Source organism: Rattus norvegicus, chromosome 9 (genome assembly GCF_036323735.1).
Source record: "Rattus norvegicus strain BN/NHsdMcwi chromosome 9, GRCr8, whole genome shotgun sequence".
Taxonomy (NCBI): domain Eukaryota; kingdom Metazoa; phylum Chordata; class Mammalia; order Rodentia; family Muridae; genus Rattus; species Rattus norvegicus.
The window spans coordinates 85,131,495-85,153,460 of NC_086027.1; positions in this window are offsets into that span (position 1 = coordinate 85,131,495).

Sequence of the window (21,966 nt, forward strand, 5' to 3'; positions counted from 1 at the left end):
GAATCAAACATGGAGTCAGATATGAGGTTTGTGAATTAAAAATTCACATGGCTGGGAGATAATCAATTATTCATTATGAGAGGATGATATCAGGGACATTTCTTCCCTTTAAATTTATGTCTTTGCTATTGGACACACATTATGTTAGACAAACAAATCGCTGTGGTTTCAGAGAACTCCATCTCCCCGTGCTGATCTCAGAGCTACAACTTTCTCGGATTTTAGCTAATAGCATGTGAAACACCTGTCCTGGCCATTGCTAGTAGAAGGTCTATAAGAGCCGGGAGGGAAGCTGAGCTCTCAACTGTTTTGCTGTAGTAATTACTCCCGAGTTCCCTATTATTAGCTGCAGAACTCTACCCACGTCCAGGTACAGTGAATATGGACATACTTGATGAGCTCAGGTGCACGGGAAATGTTACTTTTATTTATTTTATTTGAAACGAGTTAATATTAGTTCCCGTGTCCCATTCTCCCAGCTTATGTTCTGTGTCGATTACCAGAGCTGTTTGTTAAATATCAGGATACTGAAGAGCTGGAAGAACATCAGAAAGAAAATAGGGTGTATACAGTCACCGGGGATGATCTGCAATGTCTATACCGATAGCAGACAAAGGAGATGAACAGATAGATATGTGTAGCCGAGCTTGGCACACACCTTTAATCTCTGAATTTGAGAGCAGAGGCTGGTGAAGCTCGGATATGAGGCCAGCCTGGTCTATATAGTGAGTTCTAGGCCAGTCAAGGATACATAATGAGACATTGCCTCAAAATATATTTCTGGGGTTAAATGAGGGCTCTTAGTGAGATTTGAGGAGGTAACTGCAAAGAAGCATAATTCTAAATTTCTATAGATCTCATTATATGGCCACTAAACATATAAAGTAATATCTACAATGAGGTAAAGGAGATAGTGACAAATTTGTCTTCAAAATTTGATTTGAAAAATAAGTAGCTACAAATATTAGATAAGCAATTGTTTTGATATAATGTTTCAAACACAACTGTGAGAATCTCCAGATAAAAATCTTTGTAAAGCTATAAAAGAGATGCTACCTGTTATTTTCTTGGTTATCTTTCAAGTATATATGGAACACTTCTTCACCTACATGGATCGTGTTTTCTGGGATAAAGCAAATAGTGACACATTTTAAAAGATTACAGTGGCATATGACACATTTTCAGCCACAGTGAAATTAAGCTAGAAGTAAGTACTTGTCGGATTGTCATACAGGTGAGGGTGGGTACAAGGTAGAATGAGGCCTGTCATTGGATGAGAAGGAAGGATGAGCAGAAGAAAAGTTTGAGGGAAGAGGAAGAGACTGGAATGGGAGGAGACAGGAGCCTGGAGGAGACTGCAGGAGAAGCCACGAAGAGAACATGGAGGCTGGCATTAAGATTCCACTCTGTGTATTTACAGGTCGTTATGAATATTCTTAAGGGATGGATGTGTACAGGGCTTTGTATGTTTAGGTGGGCAATTATATCTTATCAATTGGATCAGAGGTTATTGTGTTGTGTGTTCTTTCTTGTGGCGAATTAAGTTTAAGAAAGTATGTGGCGACTGGGACACTAAGCCGCCACGGAATTGGGATGTGTGATTCTGGCAAGATATCTACCAGATATCTTGGGGCACTGTGGTGCTGGATCTAGTGGGGGTAAAAGACAGCCTTTTATTTTTTTTATAATTTTACAACAAGTACTAAAAGGTAATGAGAAAAACCTTGAAAAATTTAAAGTGATGTAGCACATTTCTAAGTAACCCATTGGTTCTGAAGAAATCAAGATGAAAACTAATACTTTTTCACTGAATGGTAAAGATACAACATAAAATGTCTGGAAGAAAAGTAGCTGAGGAATGAGAGGGAAGCCCCCAGCCTTTAGTGAACATACTGGAGAAGAGAAATATCTGGTAGGTAAAGATGTTGTACAATATCCCTGGAAGCTTTAAGAAATAATCATAGGGAAAATTAAAAGCCAAGGAGGTTGAAGCAAGAACATGGAGACAAATCAAGAAATTGATTAAATACAAAGAAAGCATACATCAGTCAGGACCAACCAACCAAAGTTTCATTCTGGAAGTCACTAATAGAATTGAGAACCCCCTAAGAAACTAAGAAAGGGCACAGACACAGATTACCAACATCAAGAGTAAAGAAGGAGGGAGACTTCAGAGACACTGTATATGTCATAGTTTCAATTAAAATGAATGGACGAAAATAGGACGATGTTACAAAGAGCAATGAAACAGAATGGAATCTGAAAATATGCTTTCTTAGACGTCACCTGATCTGTAATTCCCATGTCATGAAGTCACAGTGGTGACAGATGGTCATTCCCAGTGCATCGCTTCAGCTGGCTAGCCACCTTTCCTCTTCGGGCTGTACACAGAATCAAACACAGATTGAACATTAACTGAACTCTGGGAAGTGTATGCTGCTGGGAGAGGGTGCTTAAGGCTATCTCACGAGCTTTCCAAGGACAAATTTTATAAAGGGGGTGTGAGAATTGAGAACCGGAAAACAAAAGATTTCTAAGTTGACATACATTGAAATTAAGAATTTCTGTGCATCGAAAATATTGTTAAGAAATTGAAACGTCAAGCAACTGAATACAAATGTTTGCAGAGCAAAGTCCTAGGAAGGACCCTTTTTCAAATTAGACAGACAAATCAACAAATGACAACAACAACATTTCTGAGAGTTCTGGGAGATGAAATTGCTCAGTGGTTAGAGGCACTTGGAACTCTCGTAGAGGACCCAACTTTGTCTCCCAGCTCCTGTGGTGGATGGCTAGCCCCAGTGCCAAGGGATCCAATATCCTTTCTCTCCTTCAGGGACACTTGCACCTAGATGCATATACCCACACGGGGTCATTCCCTGTACACACACACACACATCTTTAAAATAGAATAAATCATTAAAAAGAAATTAAAAATCTAAAGATTCCCTGTGTTAATCTCCTTGGGCTGTCTTAGCAAAATGTCACAGATTAGATGGTTTTGATGACAACAATAACAACAACAACAACAACAACAATTGTTTCTTTTTCATAATGCTGAATGCTGTACATTCAAGGTCAGGTTCTGGCAGGGTATGATGTCAGGTAAGGGTGTGCCCTCTCATTGTGTACTCACTTAGTTGACAACACTCTCTGGTTGCTTCCTCATTCACAAGGACAGAAGTTCCATATGTTCAAGATTCTACTTTTTTTAAACCCATTTATCCTTATTCACCTCTTTCAAAGTCTCTAAGGGCCTATCTCCAAATACAGTCACAAGTAGAATGTCAATCAATAAATTTGGGGTACAGTGGCAACTTTAAAAACCAACTCAAGAATTTTTATCAAAAGACCAGCAAGTAGAAATATGTCCAACGTAAGAGGAGGTGGTAGTTTGTGTTTTAACTCTTTCCATGGTTATTGGTTAGTAGCTTGGTTCCAAGTCTGTAATGTGATGAGGGTGGGGTGGAACCTTCACAAGGTGGAGCCTACTGGGGAGTCTATGTTGTTGGTAGTAGTTTCTTTCTTTCTTTTATTTTTTTTTTATTAACTTGTAGTAGTTTCTTAATGGGAGAGTGTTTACCCATTTTACTTTCTTACTATAAGGGAAGGTGTTTTGCCACATCCTTCTTTTATAAGCAACTGCTTAGTCATAGCCCAAAGCAAAAGGGCCATGGATTAAGACCCCTAAAACTCTGAGATAAAGTAACTATTTTCTCTTGATAAATTGATTATCCTGGGGTTTTTGTTATAGTAACCGAAAGTAACTAACAATGAAACTAGCAAGGTATTATTGCCCACTACTTGCCAGACTAGCTAAAATCTAGAACAAATAGCCTCTCATCCCCCAAAATCCTGGTAATGTCAAATATTGGCAGAGTTCTGTTGCAGTGGGGTTCATCTACCACTCTATGGGACACCAATTGATAAAATTGACTGACACTGATCAGTATGACCCAGTCATCCATTCTCCAATAGAAAGTGCCTATGGTAATCAAGATATGCAGAAGAATGTTTATAATAGTGTCTTAGAATATTTGAAGTTTTCTAGTTGTGATAGATTAGATAACTCAAGAACCTATTAATCAGAAGACAGACATATACATTATGCTGCAGACATAGGTGACTATTGAGAGTAAGAAACTTTTCTTGTGAATTATAGCTACACATGAAAGATTGAATAAAGGCTGGCAAATCATGGAAATATTCAGTAGGATATGATGCTATATAATGTTCAACTTTTTAAAAGTGATGTATAGTGGTACAAGCCAAAGGAAGTCTTTGGAAAGTTATAATGACACAAATGGGACTTTCAGGATCTTTAACAACTTTTTTTTAATCATGCTTAGTAGTTCTATAGGTATGTTAACTGTAAAAAGTTCATTGGTCTACACAGACAAGACTTATGAACTTTAGTCAGACATGTCAGAGCTCATACGAAACTTACCAGGAATGAACTAGCTGTTGGTGGTATATGCTTGTTCCTCAAATTGGAGAAACCGAGGCAGGAGGACTGTCAACTGGAGGCTCACTTGGGTCACTAGTGTGAGTTTATCTCAACACATTAAACAAGTTCTCAAGACGGTATGAAAGCAAATGCTTCATCCTGCCTCTCCTGAGCACTTGAAGGACAGCAAAGAAGAAAAGTAAGTCTTGTGTTGTCAGTGTTGTTGTGAAGAGACATAGGATCCTCTGATAGTAACTCCTCATGGTGCAGCTGCTCACCAACCCCAGATCTCTCTTCTCGGTTAATATGTTGTAGAAAAACACGGGAATGGACTCCTCACGAAGACCCCTATCCCATGTAGGCCTAATTAACCTGCTGTTGAGAACCCAGAATTGAAAATGAAGAATTCTGTCAGCAGACAGCAACAACCATGTAAGCTGAGTTAGCAACATACTGAAGGAAAACCACAGCAGTTTAGATGGTGATTTTTACGGAGAAGGACGTGTCATCCTGGCTTTTCATTGCCGCACTTTGAGTTCTGCTGAGTTTTGCATGATAGTGCTTCAACTTATGTGAACATCACTTTCTCTATAGCTTGCAACCCAAATAACAACAATTATAACTTTTAAAAAAGCCCAGTAGTTGATACTAACAGCATCAAAAAACTCAACATATTTGAAATGACCAGATGATGGCATCAGGAACTCTCTGAGGTCAAGTGATACCCCTTGACAGGTATGTTTTGGTATTAGTCTTTGCCTTCCTTGTAGGTACCACTTTTCTATTTAAATGGAAGAGCATCTGAACACTATATTTAAACCTCCACATTATGTAAAAAGGCAGTAGAAAATTGCTTTGAAGAATGGAAAATACCTCTGTGTTTGAATCATTTAGATTCTGAAGTTACTTCGATTTGCATTTTACGCATGTGTACAGCCATCCTACAAAATGCTGAACACAGACATGGCTTGCTATCTGAGTTTAATTTTGTGCTGGTAGACAATTAGAAGAAAGATTTTATTTAAAAAAAATATCTTTCTAGCACAGCAAACAGATGGAACTGATGCCTTTGAATAGCATAACAGGTGAGCACTGTACAGCATTGGCTTAGGATTTCCATCGTTGTGAAGAGACACTATGACCACGGCAATTCTTATAAGGGACAACATTTAATTAACTGGGGTTGGCTTATACTTTCAGAAGTTCAGTCTATTGTCATGACAGGAAGCATGGTAGCTTTCAGGCAGGCATGATGCTAGAGGAGCTGAGAGTTCTACATCTTGTTCTGAAGGCAAACAGGAGAAAACTGTCTCCTACATGGCTAGGTGGAGGGTCTCAAAGCCCACCCCTACAGTGAAACACTTCCTCCAACAAGGCCACACCCACTCCAACAAGGCCACACCCATTCCAACAAGGCCACACCCATTCCAACAAGGCCACACCCATTCCAACAAGGCCACACCCATTCCAACAAGGCCACACTCACTCCAACAAGGCCACACCCATTCCAACAAGGCCACACCCATTCCAACAAGGCCACACCCATTCCAACAAGGCCACACTCACTCCAACAAGGCCACACCTCTTAATAGTTCCACTTCCTGAGCCACACATTCAAACCACCACAAGCACCTTTCTTCATCTTATGAAGATCAGTAAATTAAAGGATTACTAGTTTTGTGATTATAAAACATGTGCATTCATAGTTTCAGCTTCTTTTCTTTTTTTCTTCCTCCCCCATAAGGTGCACTATCTATTTTACATTTCTGCACTAAAGCCTTTAGTCCTGGTTACATTTTTTTTGTGCCCTCTTCTTTTGGGAGATAGAGGAATTTTACTTCCTCTCATGCCGAATTTGAAGTTACTATGCTCTCTGTGGCTTTCATGTAAGAAGTCTCCTTGAAAAGTTTGGCTCACAGGTATGTAGTGATTTTGAGATACTGTTGATGGGATTCAAATTATTTTAATTTGATGTTTATTTTTTAAATGTATATGTAAAAAAATTTTTGTTGGTGTATATGTGTATGCAGCCTGGGTGTCTGCTGCATGTATGTGGGTGCCTATAGGGCCAGATGTTTGTGATTGGCCCAATACAGTCAATGTAAGGTGAACTCAGGCCCCCTGCGAGATCATTACATGCTCTTAACAGTGAACCATCTCCCTGGCTCCTGACTGTTATTCTTGCTATTTATTTGCTGTGTGTGCTCTTGCTTTCTTTGCTGTAAAATTGAAAGGCCTTTACTATATAGTTTTTATTACTTGACGAGTCCAGTTATTTATCTCCTGTCTGTTTTTCTAGTTGTTATTTTCTTAGTCTTAGAAAATCTCTCTTATCACTTTTAATTTGTGTCTCTTTTGAATAACACCCATCTCGAAATCTTCCTACTATTTTCTTATTACTCTTGACTTTGTAAGTATTTTTAAAATCAGTCTCCAGAGCTTTTTCCTGTAATAATACAAATGCCATTTTATTGAGCCAGCAATTGTTAGCAATCACAAAATAGAAAATGGAATCAAACATCTCTCCTTTGTGTCCTTGTTTTTCATACAGCCTTTATTGGGACTCCACTAATATTTTGTCTTTAGTGAAACAGGTAAAACCAATTCTTTTTTTTTAATGGAAAAATCTGCTTTTCTAAACAGCTTTGAGATGCAATTCACATTCTGTACAATTCAGTCATTTAACGTGTACAGTTCAGCGGCTGGGCAGTACATTTACAGAAATAACTAGTTACCACTACACTCAGTTTCCTAACGTTTTCTCACTTCAAGAAGAAGCATCAAGACACTTAGATTTGTTCTCCTTTCCTGTGGCCCTCCTAGCCCCAAACAGTTGTCAGTCTACTGTGTCTCCAGGTTTCCATGTTCAGACTTCCCTACGGACTGTGTCCTACAGTCCTACAGTATCTCGCTTTCCGTGACTCTCTTTTTCACTTAGCACAGTGTTTTCCCATTGCAGGGATACTTAGTACCAGTCAGTGCGTCATTATTGCCAAGTCTCACACACTTTGGAGATCTCATAACCTTATGTTTATCCATTCCTCTGCTGGTGGACATTTAAGTTGTTTCCCATTTGGCTGATGTGAATATTGGCACTGTAAGCACCGCAGTGTAAACATCTGGGTAGACACATGTGTTCAGTTTCCTTGTATATAAACTTGAAGTTAGAATTGCTCCATCTATGCAGAATTACTTGAGCATCAGCTAAAAGTTTCCCAGAGCTTCGTGACCCTCACAATGAGTGTTTAAGGGTTTTAAAAAGCAAGTCTTTGTTAACATACACATTTGTCATTGGAAGAACGAGCCACTTTTATAACATTGTTTGAAACTATAATAGATTAAAATCAAAGACCAAGTCTAAGCACTTGGTCAAGTGCTTTTCTGTATGTTATACTTGTGTTAGGACTTTTATACATATATGCTCAAGCATTAGCCCTTGCCTACCCCTGGACATAGCATTTCTGATCCCATCGCTTTCCAGGCTATTCAAAGGAACAACCTAAAGATGTTGTCAGTAAATAAATGACCTAGGCCTAGAGAGTGGTAGGAAAATGTAATATTCAAAATGAAGTGAATTTTAGGTTTGTACTGTCCTGAAGCCTGAGCTTTAGGTGCATACATGTAGGGAAAAAATTAAAATGTCAATCTAAAGGATAACACATGGAGTGATCATGGAAGGGCCAGCATTGCTTAATGGATAGATGCGTTTGGCGGAGCCTGTAAGCTGCTTACTTCTTGTCTGATTTCTCAATGGGCGTTTGATGAATTTGCAATGATTCAGGAGATGCGTTCTTTCCAGGGTTTGCTATTGAGGCAGGGAAACAACTGGATGGCTTCCTTCTTGATGCACTTTCTGTGTTCCCATACTCAGGGCTTCAGAGAGACTTCCGCTGCTTGGAGAAACCCATAGTCAGCACAGGTGACTGTGGCATGACTCCAGAAGCCACATGCACCCTCCTTCCACGTGCCTTCCTTGGGCTCTGGCATCCGCATTGCCAAGGACGAGGGTGCTTGTGGTCTGTGGGCTCAGCAGTTGTGCTGGGGCTGAAGCAGCTGTCAGCTGAGGGCTTGGAGCCATTCTCATCACAAAGAGATCAGATGAGCTCATCACCAGGAGGATGTTGGAACTTTGTCTACTTCCTGGGCAAAGAGGAGCTCTCTTCTGGGTAGGATGTAATCAGGCACCCTCTTCTGATCCATTTCCACATGGATGCTTCTAGGATCTTTGCCTGGTGTCTGTTGGCATCCATCAGCAGATTGACTGAGTGGAAATCTGAAGGAAAGGGCCCTGTAGTTCTCGTGGGAGAGAAGAGAATTGTCTTCCACGAATTGTTTCCTTCCCTTTTTGCATGGACCACATGATAAGATTACATGGCAGTGTTGAGGGCAAAGAAGGAGGCTGGGAGGAAACCCATGAATGTGTCAGTGTCTGCACAAGCATTGCCAAAGAGGTAGGGATGCGTTTGTACATGGAGGAATAGACACAAGCAATAGTTATACGTTCTGATCTTCTGCCCAAATCCCTGAGAGAATGAAAACCTGGCTCTCACCCTGTTGTCTTTTTTGTCTGGCTTTCATTTGTATTCAAAGTAGGGATATATACAGAATGCACACAAGGAGATAGTATCTGGATTGAGAAGAAAAATTCATGATTTTGGCAGAATATGTAAGCAGAATATTTTGCTTGTTAAGTCATATAGTAAAGTGGGATTTCATAAGATTCAAATATTTGTGGTGATGGGGCAGCTAGTGACACCCCTGGAGCATAGGCTTTGTGAGAGCATCTGCCCAGAGCAATGCAGAAAATGGGACAGGGGTTGACAAATTGGTTGAAGTGTGTGCACATGAGTGTGTGCACAGGCAGAGGAAGGTGAGGCTTCATGGACATGCGGAGCTCTGAATGTCAGTCGTAGATCTGCCCTCCCTTCCATTGTAGCATTGGGCTGGTTTCTTAACCTATCGATGTTCTAATTCATAATATGGGATTATCACAAACAACCAATTTGGATCAAAGTTCTGAGATTGGGATGAGGATCACACATTGTTAAACACCAGGCTGTGGTGCCAGGTTCACAGTCAGGGTTGCCTTTGGAAATGAAGGCTGGAGAGCCCGAGAGCCTGATCCCTGTGGAATGGAAACAATGGGTTAATGCAAGAACCGGAGCCTATCCCGCCCCAGCTCTACAACTGGGTAATTTGGATCAAATTGCTTCCTCCCTCTGGATCTCTAATGCCCTCTGTATAGAAGGATTGGAGACAGTGTCTCTGAAAAGCCTAAAGTGTCAGTGCATGGTGGTGGTGTAAGTTCAAATCCCTGTGGAGACTAGACAGGCAATGCTAAGCAGAAAATCTAAATGTAGGAAATCTTGACTCAGCATTCAGGGGCAGTGGAGAGGAGCTGGGACTCGGTAGACTGAGCACTGATGCCAAATGCTGCCACATGGGATGTGTGTGCATCAGTATTACGCTCTGACTTTCTCGGAGAAGCTGGGAACCCGTTTCCTAGAAGTTTTATGACCTCTGAGAGCTGGCAACTAATTCAGTTTTTGTTAGTTTGCTTTAAATGCTATTTGGGCCTCTGGGTAGTGAGCCAGACAAAATACATCTGTGGGCCATTGGTTTGAGGCTTCTGGTTTAGTACAGGGAAGTAATGATCAAAATTTGAAGAATGGGGGATCTTCTGGGGTAGTTTGAAGAAAAAAATGGAATCACTTATCTCAGCCGTATCTCTGTCCTTGATACTATAGCTGGTAATTAATAAAAAGGACAGAGACTTTTTTAAAAAATTAAGTTCATGATTTTGAAGCCTGGGAAGTCCATAGGTGTGGCATTGGGATCTGCTGAGAGCATTCTTCCTGTGCCGTGACAGGACAGAGGACACATGACATGGTGACCCAGAGGCAGCATGTATCAGAGAGAGAGCTCATATGTATAGAGAAGCCAGTCTCTCATTTCCTGGGAGTCCATGAATTCATGAGTAGATTGTGTATTCATAATCATAATTCATTATCACCAGTCACCTCCAATAGGTCTAAATCGGTGGCTTTAGGGATTTAAGATCCAAATATATGGATTCCAGGGGACTTACCCAAACTGCAGGACCTACTGATCTCTACTTTGCTTATCAAGATTTCCAGGGCCATAGCATCCACAAGTTTATCTTCAGGTACTAAGAGGATGAATACTGGGACACTTTTTCTGATTTTTCTGATGCTTTGGGGATATTTTAAATTGTTGGGAGTGGCTTAGGATTTCTGAGGGTACCTCCAGGAACCTCTGGCACCTCAAGACAGGGTTTCATGAAGCTTAGGCTGGCCTCAAGCTTGTTACATAGCCAAGGATGACCTTGAACTCCTGATCATCCTGCCTCTACCTCCTTAATGTTGGAATTAAAGACATATATCACCCCGCTTTGTTTTACATGGTGCTGGCTTGAACCTAGGGCTTTATGCGTGTTACATAAGCACTCTACCAGCTACTTAAATTCCTTTTTAAATGATTACCATACTCATTTAACATTGAAGGTTTTCGATGAATGGAAAGGTGACCTATCAGAACGTCAAGGTCAAAGGAAGGGGAAATATGGAGAACTCCATGACCTAGTTTCATTTCAATGATAAAATGCTACATTTGTAAACATCTTAGGGTAGAACAGGTTGGTTTTAACTCACAATTCCAGGTTACACTCAACTGTGTGGGGAAACCAAGGCAGCATGAACTAAAAGGACTAGTAACATCACAGTCACAGTCAAAAATCAGAGAGAACTTAATATGCTTTTCCTTGTGCTCAGCTCAATGTTTCTAGTCTTACATAGCTTAGAATGCCTTGCCTGGGGAATAGTGCTGCCTATAGTGGGTTCTTCTACATACATTATCTTAAGACAACCCTTCCCATAGACATGCCTACAGGAAGAGCCAGTGTGGAAAACCCTGCATTATAACCCAAGCGACTCTATGCTGTGTCAAGTTGACAATTAAAGCTAATCATTGTGTCTTTTATCATGCTGTTTTTTTTTCTGTTATGTTTTATTTAAAAAAAGGGAAGGAAGCCAGGGATGTTTGGTAGAGGCACGTGTGGTGATGCAGAAGGGGTGCCTCTGTGAATCCAGGCTGAGGCATCCCTTCCCGCTATGGTACCAGCCACTCGATGGGTATACGGTTTATTTAGGGCATAGGAAGGGGAGTTGGGAAGGGAGGAGAGAGTGTGAGAGAGGAAGAGGAGGCCAGCCATGAATATGGGAGAGAGGGAAGGGAATGGGGGAAGAGAAGGGACAGAGAAGGAAGAGAACAAGAAAACTATCATGCTGTTTTTGATATGCCGTTTGCAAAAAGGAATCTGCAGACAAGAGATTTGCTCATATTGTCCAGAATTACAGTGGTAGAGTTGAGGCCTTGGGAAAGATAAGAGACTTAAAAGAATCCTTCAATGTAGTATGTGTTCCAATGAAAAATTGTTCAAGAACAATTCTTTTGGTCCAGTGAGACTGTCTGGGCTTGTCAGTTTCTACAGATGGAGATTCATTTTGAGTCAACTGACCGGCTTCAAGTAGACATTGGCAGGAATCAAACCGAGGGAGCCATGGCCTTCAGATCATCCTGCAACTGGCCAGCTGACCAAATCAATCCAATTTTTGTAACTGCTGATTTTCATTTGGCATCATAAACTCAACCTAAATAAAGCATTAGCCTCTAGAATGTGTTTAAATTGAATTTCTGGATACTTTGGCATTTGTCCAGGTTTAAATAAGTTCTGATCTAACTATATCTAATCTCTAATCAAAGAATCCTTTGGGTATGGAACATTCCCGCTAATAATGATACCTTAGACATCCATTAAGTCTGGACATTAATTTTATGGAAATTCTCTAATACATCTCCATTAGGATTTTTTTCTGGGCAAAATTAGTAATAAAAGCTTTTAATAAATGTCATAAATATCTATGTTCAATCAGACTATTACTCAAATTAAAGCCAGACCAAAATAGAAAATAGTTACCTCTGCTAACAGTCCTGACCTTCAGAAGGCATTTTGAAGAAAGAAATTGTGTGTTCTGTTATTACTCAAAATGCGTTTATTACAAAGAATAATTAGCTAGAGGGAATAAATCATGAGTTATTTGACTATGATGTGAATGCTCTGGTCTTGAATCCATTTCTAGTGGCTCTTGCAAGAAGATCTGTGGACTGTCTGCCCATGCGGCAAAGAAGCTTCTGCAGCCAAGCAGGGCACAATGGGAGGCTTGTGTTCATTCTGAGGCAAGTCATGAGAGTCTGAGTGAGTTATTTGCATTTCTGCATCAAACCTTCACTATCTCTGAAATGAATCATCCAGACTTACTGGGAGTCAGGTGAGAGATTTAAAGGAATATATGTTTGTTAATAATTAAACACACACAACACACGCACACCGTGGCACATACATGGAGATCAAAACACAGCTTTGGAGACTCAGTTCTGGCTTTCCCCTTTATCTTTGTTCTGTAAATGAAAAAAAAGTTGGGGCAGGCTTCCAAGAGCCTTTACTCACTGAGCCAAACTGCCCCAGATTCTCTAAGGGGGCAGGGGTGGGGGTGGGGGGCAGGGGTGGGGGGGTGGGGTGATGGTAGGGGGCAGGGAAGTGCCGCTCATTATTAGTAGGTGGCACTCTCTACATGGAAGCCGTTGTTATTTAGGTTGGAGGAGTAAGGTATCAACTTTTCTGAGAATGGGAAACAAGGCTTTTGATTCTCATCACCATGTGTGGAAAAACAACCCTTACCTTTTCCTGTCTTTCTTTGGATATTCCTTTTCCATGGTCTCTAAGATGTTGTTAGGGTGACCGTGGAAAAGGAATGCGCATGCTCCCATCCCTTAGTTTCCATCTCAACTGTGAGGAAACAGTAGAGTCTAGTACTCATCCCACTTGACTCTCTGCAACTGTCACAGGAAGCAACCTGGCACTTGCTAAAGCAGTGAAGCAGTGAAGCAGGAGGCCCTGGCTTCCTTGCTGTCCTGCGAGTGCGCTCTCTACTTGGCTTTTCCACATCATCTTCATCCTTGAAAGTCCCCATTTTCTGAGTCATCCTCCAAGTTCTTGCAAGTGGATGGCTATAATTCAGAACTATGTTCTTACGTCGTTCATCTATGGAGGTTCATCTAATCGAGGAAGTTTTTAACCTGTTAGCAGTCAGTGAAATCCTCTCAATACAGTCTTACACGAAAAACAATAAAGAAGATAAAATGGCCATTGTTCTGGTTTTAAGCAAGAGAGGAAGGGCAGGGTACTTTTCTTTATATCTTCCTTCCTAAACCTTCCCCACTGCTGGTCCTAAGAATAACAGTAACAACATTACAGATAATAACAACACTTCAAAAGGATAACTGACTACTACTCCATGTACTGACTACTGCTCCATGCCACCTAGTTAATTAATGGAGTGATCAGTGAAGATCCAGGTATGCTTACTCTAGGAAGATCTTAGCATCCTTAGCTCCCATGCTGGATGATGTCATGAAAGCTAGCACTTCATCTCAGCCCAGCCTTCCTACCTCCAGGCAGAATCTCCCGTCAATGTTATGAGTTCAAAGAACCCGCAGTTTATAAGTTGTACATCCAGGTGTGGAGAATGAATGTTAATGTCAAAAATGGTGTGGTAGAGAATTCATGAGACTTTCACTGATAGGCCTCTTTATTTTTATCTAACCACTCAAGTTTGATCTGCCTCAACTCTGAAATTAAATGTTGTTGTCATCGTCATCATCATCATCATCATCACCATCCAGGACCACCTTAGCATTGCTCGGAACCCTGCTTGCTTTTACCATCACTTAAATGTAGCCCATGGAATCATGGGAGCTGGAGGAGTTCTCTCTGGTGTCTGACTCAGATTTGAAAACCAGATAGCTCACCTCTTGGCGGGCCCCATCCAGGCAGGTCCAAACTCAACCTGTTCCTTCCGTGTAAAACCAACAAACCTTACTGACAAGCTACATTGAATTTGGTCTGTGACAAAGCGCAACACTGGATAGGTTGGAACATAAAGTTAACCCAGTATACGAAAGACAAAATCACCCCTAATATACCGCAGCTCGCTACATCTTGAATTTCTTTTTCTTTCTTTTAAATGTAAGCTTTATTTATTAAGTCATTTCCCTACTGCAAAAAAAATTATCATTTCCACATCTTTCGCTCTTGATGAAGACTGCTGTTATAAGCAATCATACGGTCAATCAAGTTTTTCTTGTCTTATTAGTTGGGGATATCGTTGAGCGTTTCCGGGCAGTGCACTAGAGATGTGCAGTCCGAGGCTCTTCGGTGTTTCTTTCCCATTCCCTGGGCCTGATCTCTATTTTGAACTCTATGAGCTTTATACAGTCTTTTCAGAGTGGGCTTTCTTTTTAGCCTCTTAAAAGCTGGCAGACACCTCCCTTTCTCGTGAGTGAAGACACCCATTCTGATCATAACTAAGCAAAAGTGAGTGCCACATTGTTCATTCTGCCCTGAAAGATGGTGGAAAGGAGTGGGCAATGGAAAAACGAAGACAATTCATACAGAACAGGGAAGCTCCCAGTTCTTGGCATTGTTCTTGTCATCATAGTTTTATGTTCAGGTTTGATGTGGGTTGCGATTGTTGGCCTCTTGCTCTGTGAGCCTCATTATTTGAGTTAGATCCTCAATCAAGATGCTTTTTTTTTTTTTTAATTTGACAGGTAAGGACCCTGGGGTCCAGCAAAAGTACACATTGTCACATGACACATAACTAAAAATATGATTAGCCATGGCCTCCAGTGATGACCATGTCTTACTTCCTTGCATCTGTGACTATGCCACAAATGGATTTGGTACCTGTGACCTTCGTACCTGGAGCTGGGCGTATTATTTTGGATTATCTGAGTGGGCTCCGTAGAGCCACAGAGGGAGCCTGGAGGATTAGTGAAGTAGGAGTTCTGATGATGGATGTGGAGTGAAGGGATTGCCAAGAGGAGGCAGGAGCCAACTCTGTATTGAAAAGGTCTGGACCGATGCCCTTCTGGAATCTTCAGAAGGAGAAGTTAAGTGATTCCTCTGGGGTCACCCAGTCGGTCCAGCAGCCATTGGCAGAACCTGAGGCCCGCACAGCAGATGCTTTCTCCCACTATTTCTAGAGAACCCAAAAGGACTTTAGCCAAAGCAACTTGGTCGAACAGACTTCTGAACTCTTTGGATGAAATGAGGAGTTTCTGGTTTGGAAATGAAAACTTCGCTCCTTCCACCCGTGGAAGCTGATCTATTCCTGAGAAATGCATTTGGCTGTCAACGAGAGTGGGCGTGCGACTGTCAAGGCGGCTTTCTGAAATGACAAGGGATAAGATTGGCATTCTGTGTCTTCCTGACTGATGTTAATTATTCCTTTGGTTGGAGTGAATACAACTTTTGTTCTAAAGTAGTTAATGATAGCCTTCTTATTGCCCCTTTTAATTCCATGAGGGACATATCTGCATTAAAAAAAATTCCATTACATATACATCTGTGGTTACTCTCTTATTTTTCTAAATGTAATTATCCAGCTAGGCTAAATTATGGAAAAGAAATTATAAAAATCTTTTTCTGCCAACTGAATCTGGCCAGCACATTTTGTTGCTTTGGATGTTAGGAATAGTTTCTTTTTATTCCTTCTTCTCCCCTGCTCCTGAGACCCACCCCCACCCAATTCTTTTAAGCCCAGCACACTTTTTAGTGAGATTGATATTTCTTAAGGTGTTTCCTTGGGCAGGCTACCATTGCCAAGAAACATATCTCTCTACATTGTAGGAATGTGGGTATTATAACTTTCATATTAATTTTGAGTTATTGTTGCATAGAAAACAAGAATACACATGGTAGCTTTTATGCATTATGAGTTATTCACAGAGTGAAATCACATTTAAAATTATAACTGGGATTTGGGAATGTGGTATTAACTAGGCTAAGTAATACATAATCTATTTTTAGTGAGAGTAAAAATAATTGCAACAATTCTGAAGAAAATTGGCTTATGCTAAAAGGGGCTTAGGTAGAGAGCTGGCAGTTAAAGAATTAAAAGTTAAAAGACTCTAAATTGTTTTGTGGTTGTTCACTTGGTCACAGAACCTGTACTGCATGGCTCTCAAGCATTAATGACAGGAGTGCACAGGGTTCAACTGCTCCCAGACAGTGTGCAGCACACGGGAACTGAAATGTATGAGTGCCTTCCACCCCGTGTTTCAAACCTAGGGAGATGCCCCAGAATGCTTTGCAAATTCCTCAAGAGATGAGTATGAGTTAAGAGGGTCCCTACTTTTTATTTGTGCTTATAAGTGTCAGTGTGTCTGTCACAGGAGAAATGGCTTTGGAAATTCTGGTTTATATTCAAGCTATGAGTTGTATTTCCCTGTGACTCTTGGTGCTCCCTAAAATTTTAATGCCTACACCCTGAAGTTCTTGCATTGGGAATATGGTGCCCATGTTTGTAGGGTGATGTATTTGGAGACAGGGCTCCATATTAGAGCTAGTTGAGGTCATGAGGGCAAGCTCCATGTGATGAGCTTAGTCACTTTGTAAATAGAGATCACTCCCAAAGAGGCGGCTGCTGAGCCTCCTGGCTTGGCCAAGAGTCCCAGCTTCCCTCACTCTGTGGTGTTGCTCTAGCCCTGTGACTTTGGTTAAGTGGTTTCATTTCCTGTATTCTAGTGGCCTGATATTTATAATGGGCCTAAGGTAATATTGCCATCAAAGGGCACAGTGAGGCTTGAATGAACCAATGTACACAAAGTATACCAACAGCCACATAGTAAATACCCCATTCATAAGAACTCTAATATTTTCTCATGTTTGATAAACGTTTGTCCAATAGAGACATGGGATGCACTAAATGGATGCACAGTGCCTCTGTAGTGCCAACAGAAAGAAAGAAACCAGAGGAGCTAAAACTGGATTTGGGGCCAGTAACCTGGGTCACCACAGGACAAGAAACTCCTTGGTCATGTTATTCAGTGACAAGTCACTAGGAAAAATTTGGGAATAGCTCTCCTCTGATTGTATGCCCGAGCTTACCATTTAGCAAAATTTGGCTGGCTGCAATGTATGACAAAGTATTTTTGTGGGTTTCAGAGAAAAACATAGGTAGCCATTTCTGCAACCTGGGCACATCCTGGCTCTTTAAAGTCAAAAAATCTGTCGCCATGATTGTGCTCCTCAGTGACTGGTACCCAGAAAAACATACCAACGGCAAGCATGCAAGATGGGAAAGTTTTAGAGAAATAATAATAATAATCAATAAACAAAACAAAAAACCAGGAGAGAGTATCCCTAACTGGGGAGAGGGTTCATACCTCAGAGAAGCTCTGATGACGCTGGTCAGTTATGGTGTGGATGGAAATAATTTCCTCCAACTGTCCCAAGAGCCATAGAGGAACACCCCCTTCATCTATCTCTGCATGTTCTATTTCCTCTGTTTGGCTTAAAGGTTTACTCAACCTTGTTCCACCGTGGCAATGTATTCTGCTCAAACAAGTTTCAGCTCTGTTCAAATTGCAGATGGTCCTTTCATCTCCTCTCTAGCTCTTGGGGATGGGGATGGGGGGGGGCAGCTGGCCTTAAACCATCACAGGGGAGTTAGCTGGGTCCCATTCCAATCAAGTCATTGTACTTCAGTGTTTACTGGTCTTCGGTTGTTTTCTCTCATTCTTTTCCCCAAGGTATTGGTTCTCAGACTTGGTGGCACAGGGCAATTAGCTTGGGAGTCTTAAAAGACAAAACAAAACAAAATTGCTGCTGCCCGTGTCTAGAAACAGAGACTATGTTGTAAATGGTCTGGAATGGGGCTTTACATGACAACTGTATGTGGTGTGCGTGCGTGCGTGCGTGCCTCTGTGTGTGTGTGTGTGTGTGTGTGCACGCAGGCTACCTGACTGTGGACACCAAAGTCCAATGCCAAGACTTTGCTTCAGTTGTTCTTTATACTTTGAGACAAGCTCTTTCGTTGAACCTGGAGGTTACTGATTAGATTAGATTTGCTGGACAGACAGCCCCAGGGATCTTTCTGTCTTTGCCTCCCCAGCATTGAGGTTGCACATGCTTCTCTGCACCTGGCACTTTTTAAGGAAATCATGTGGTAAGGACTAAATTCAGGGTTTTTTAGGGGGGTGGTCGTGTGACAGCACTGTACTGACAAGCCATCTCCCAAGCAATTCTGATGATTCTAATATTTAGCCAAGTATGAAAATCACAGATTCAAAGCATGTCTCATGTGGCCTTCTCCGGCAGCCATGTCCTTGGAAACAGGATTGTAAGGGTAAGAATGACGTGTGTGAGGGGGCGTTTCCTAGAGCTTCCGATTAAACCCTCGCAGCATCTTCAGGATCAGATCTGTCATCAGAGAGGACTGAAGAAACACAGGATGGTGTTAATACAAGTAATGGTGCCGAGTGGGACTCCTAAGGAAGCCTAGTCCCCAATTACCAGATTTCTTCCACAAACACTGTGTTCAGAAAATGATATTGCCTTTATTGACTTCTTTTTCCTGATTTGGTAATGCTAAATGCTACCCCATCTGCCAAAGGTCACAGATCCACCCAGGTACCAGTGTGAGGCATCCCTTGAGGAAAGGCATCAGATGCCCTCTGCAGGGGCTTCCCTGTCTCTCAGGATGCCAAGTTAATTACTGGAACAAACACCATCTCTCTTCTGCCATTCTCCAGGTCATTAATGCTTCTGCCGCTTCCAGAAATTGTTGAGTGGCTTCCTGGGATACAGCATCTAATGTTACTGTGTTCTCAGCACATGCCACAAGAGATCCAGGACTATGACGCTGGGAGGGGAGATGCAGGCACAGAGGCATGGGAATTGGGGTAGGACATGACATCACAGATGGGGTCTTGTGTCCCAGAATGTGTTTTTATCTACTTTTAAGTTATTCAAACTCCTACCTTACAGATGCTAATCAGACCAAATAGCAAACTCCACGTTAGAACCTGCAAATGTTCTTGTTACTACATGGGTTTGGGCTCAGAAAGACGTTATTATTCGACAAAAATAATCAGAGAATATTTACTGACGGGAGTGGGTATATTAACTGAGAAACGGAGCTAGACCCTGAATCCAGGAAGGCAGGCATCGTCTACTCTGAAATGCAATTTCACTTCACCCGATGATTTCTCTCTGAAATACTGTTTCCACATTTTTCATAACTTCTCATTGTGAATCACGCTATTCAAATAGACTAAAGGTTTATTCTATCTTTAATTATATGCCCACAGGAGTGTGTTTGCATGTGGATGGCAGTGACCATATAAGCCAAAAGGAGTCAGATATCTCGCGGCTGGCCTTACACTACAGGTGGCTACACCAGGAAAACTACACGAGATACTACGATGCCTGCTGAAGCTTCATCATATTAAACATCATGTTACTGATGGACTCCATAGGCTGTGTGCATGCACCAGGTAGAGGCACTGTACCCCAGAGGTTAGCTACATAAAGATGTAGTGTGTGTGTGTGTGTGTGTGTGTGTGTGTGTGTGTGTGTGTGTGTGTTTCCACATTAGTACCATTGAGTTCTTTGGCTCATTTCCCTAGGGCTGTTGCCTCATGGATTGACTACTTTTCAATAGTTTCCCGTCTGGGGTCTCCTTTTTGCTGGCTTCTGAGCTAATTACTTACTCCTGGAGTCAATTATTTTCTTCAGGGGGAGAAAGAAAAATGCAGCTTCCGTGCTGTGAGCTTGTCTGTCTGTCAGCTAGACCGCAATGATCTGTTGGACATAAATAGTTTCTCGGATATCAATACCAGACCATTCTTTCTCTCTGATCATGGTTTGAGCAAGATAAAAACACAGCTTGCCTTCAAACAGGTTTGAACACAACCAGAAACAATAATTCTGTACAAACCGAAATGGCCAAATAATCCTGTTCTTGGGTTCACGTGGGTGACTATGGCTTACTCAGCAGTGACATGTCACCTTAGTGACACTCTTTCTCCTGTAGATTAGGAAAACAAGTAAGATGCAAAATGATAGATCCCGATAGCATCCCGTTCATAACATACCTTGCCGCCTGGAACCTTCCTGAAAAGAATCTAAGGCCTCAGATGTATCATGTCATTCTAAAACCCTCTAACTGGCATGCCCGAACCTCGTTTCTCCATAGTACAATTTCTAAATGTACATAGTGTGTTTCTACACAGTGAGCCTGATGTTGTTAGATTGGAATATGGCTGCGTGTCTGGTGGTCTTAAGCCAGGGAGTATCAGCTATGGAGGTCTAACCTCTGGGAAGTATTCATCACATGACAAAGTGTGGCTTGACTGATGATCCCTGAACCTCTAATTCCAGCCCTCTGAGCATCCCAACCTGGAACAGATCTGGTCGTGTGAGCAGATCTGGGTGATCTAAATGAACCCCTTCCATTTCCAGATGGGATCAAAACCATAAAGAAACGGTTGCGATTTTCCCTTTATGAGGCCACCGGGGAGCTGCTGGTTGCACTCTGGTTGGCACCCAGCATTCTATGACCGGGTGGGTACCTTTTCCTGCTGCTCCATGCTGTCCAGAGCAGTTCAGCTCCGAAGTATAATGCAGCTTTGAGCACTAAATTCGATTTACTATTCATTGCTGCTTAATTGACTTGGGTTTCCATTTTCTCTCAGAAAACACTTTAACCTCCAAACACTGGGCTCTGGCCAATACACGGCTAACTGTAAGTTTCTTATAGCTTTGATTTCTGAAAAAGCTCCTGTGGGCATTTTTTTTTTTGGTGGGGCCTTTGTTTCGTAGGTGTGAGAACCGTATTCTTGCTAACTCTTGTCAAAGCTGCTGCTGGCTTCTCCGCTGAGGTTTTGTGTTTCTGTAGTCACTCACCAAATAATTGCTTTAAACAAAACAAAGCAAAACAAAACCTTTTGTACTAATTCTTTTCTCCTCAGTGTTTCTACTCCCAAAGTTAAAGGAGAAAGATTCAGAAAGAAAACAAACAAACAAACAAAAAAACTTGGAACAAAATGCAAAAGTTCTGTTACTTGGTGTCTTCCTTTTGAGAAAACGTTACTGGTGAGACAGGCCTGTCCCATTATTATTCTTCAGTCTCACTTCCAGCTGATTTTAATCTACATTGGAGGGGAAATTTCTATGAAACAATGTGGCACCACCCTCAATTTCTATCAGTGGCCCATTGCTTTGTGAAGGACTTCTCACTAGAAAACATAAAATAGTTTTTTCTTTAAAAAAACCAGAAATATTAAAGATTCTTTTAAACAGTTCAACCATTTAGATAATTTGTACGTATCGTTTTCATGTTGCATGTGAAGCTTTTCACCTCTTTTGACAGAGGGTAGGCACGTCTTCTAGTTCGATCTTTTCACTTAACATTGTAAAACAAATGTTGTCCCCCTGCTTCCAGGTGGCTTTCATTAGCAGTAATTTCAAGGAAGCAGAATGCTATGCTAATGCATCACGAAGTGATTTGGGGGATATTTAGTTGTTTCCAGTTTGAGTTTATTGCTTGGTTTGGCAGTATGGAAAGTATTTCAGTAAATATCTTTGTACATAG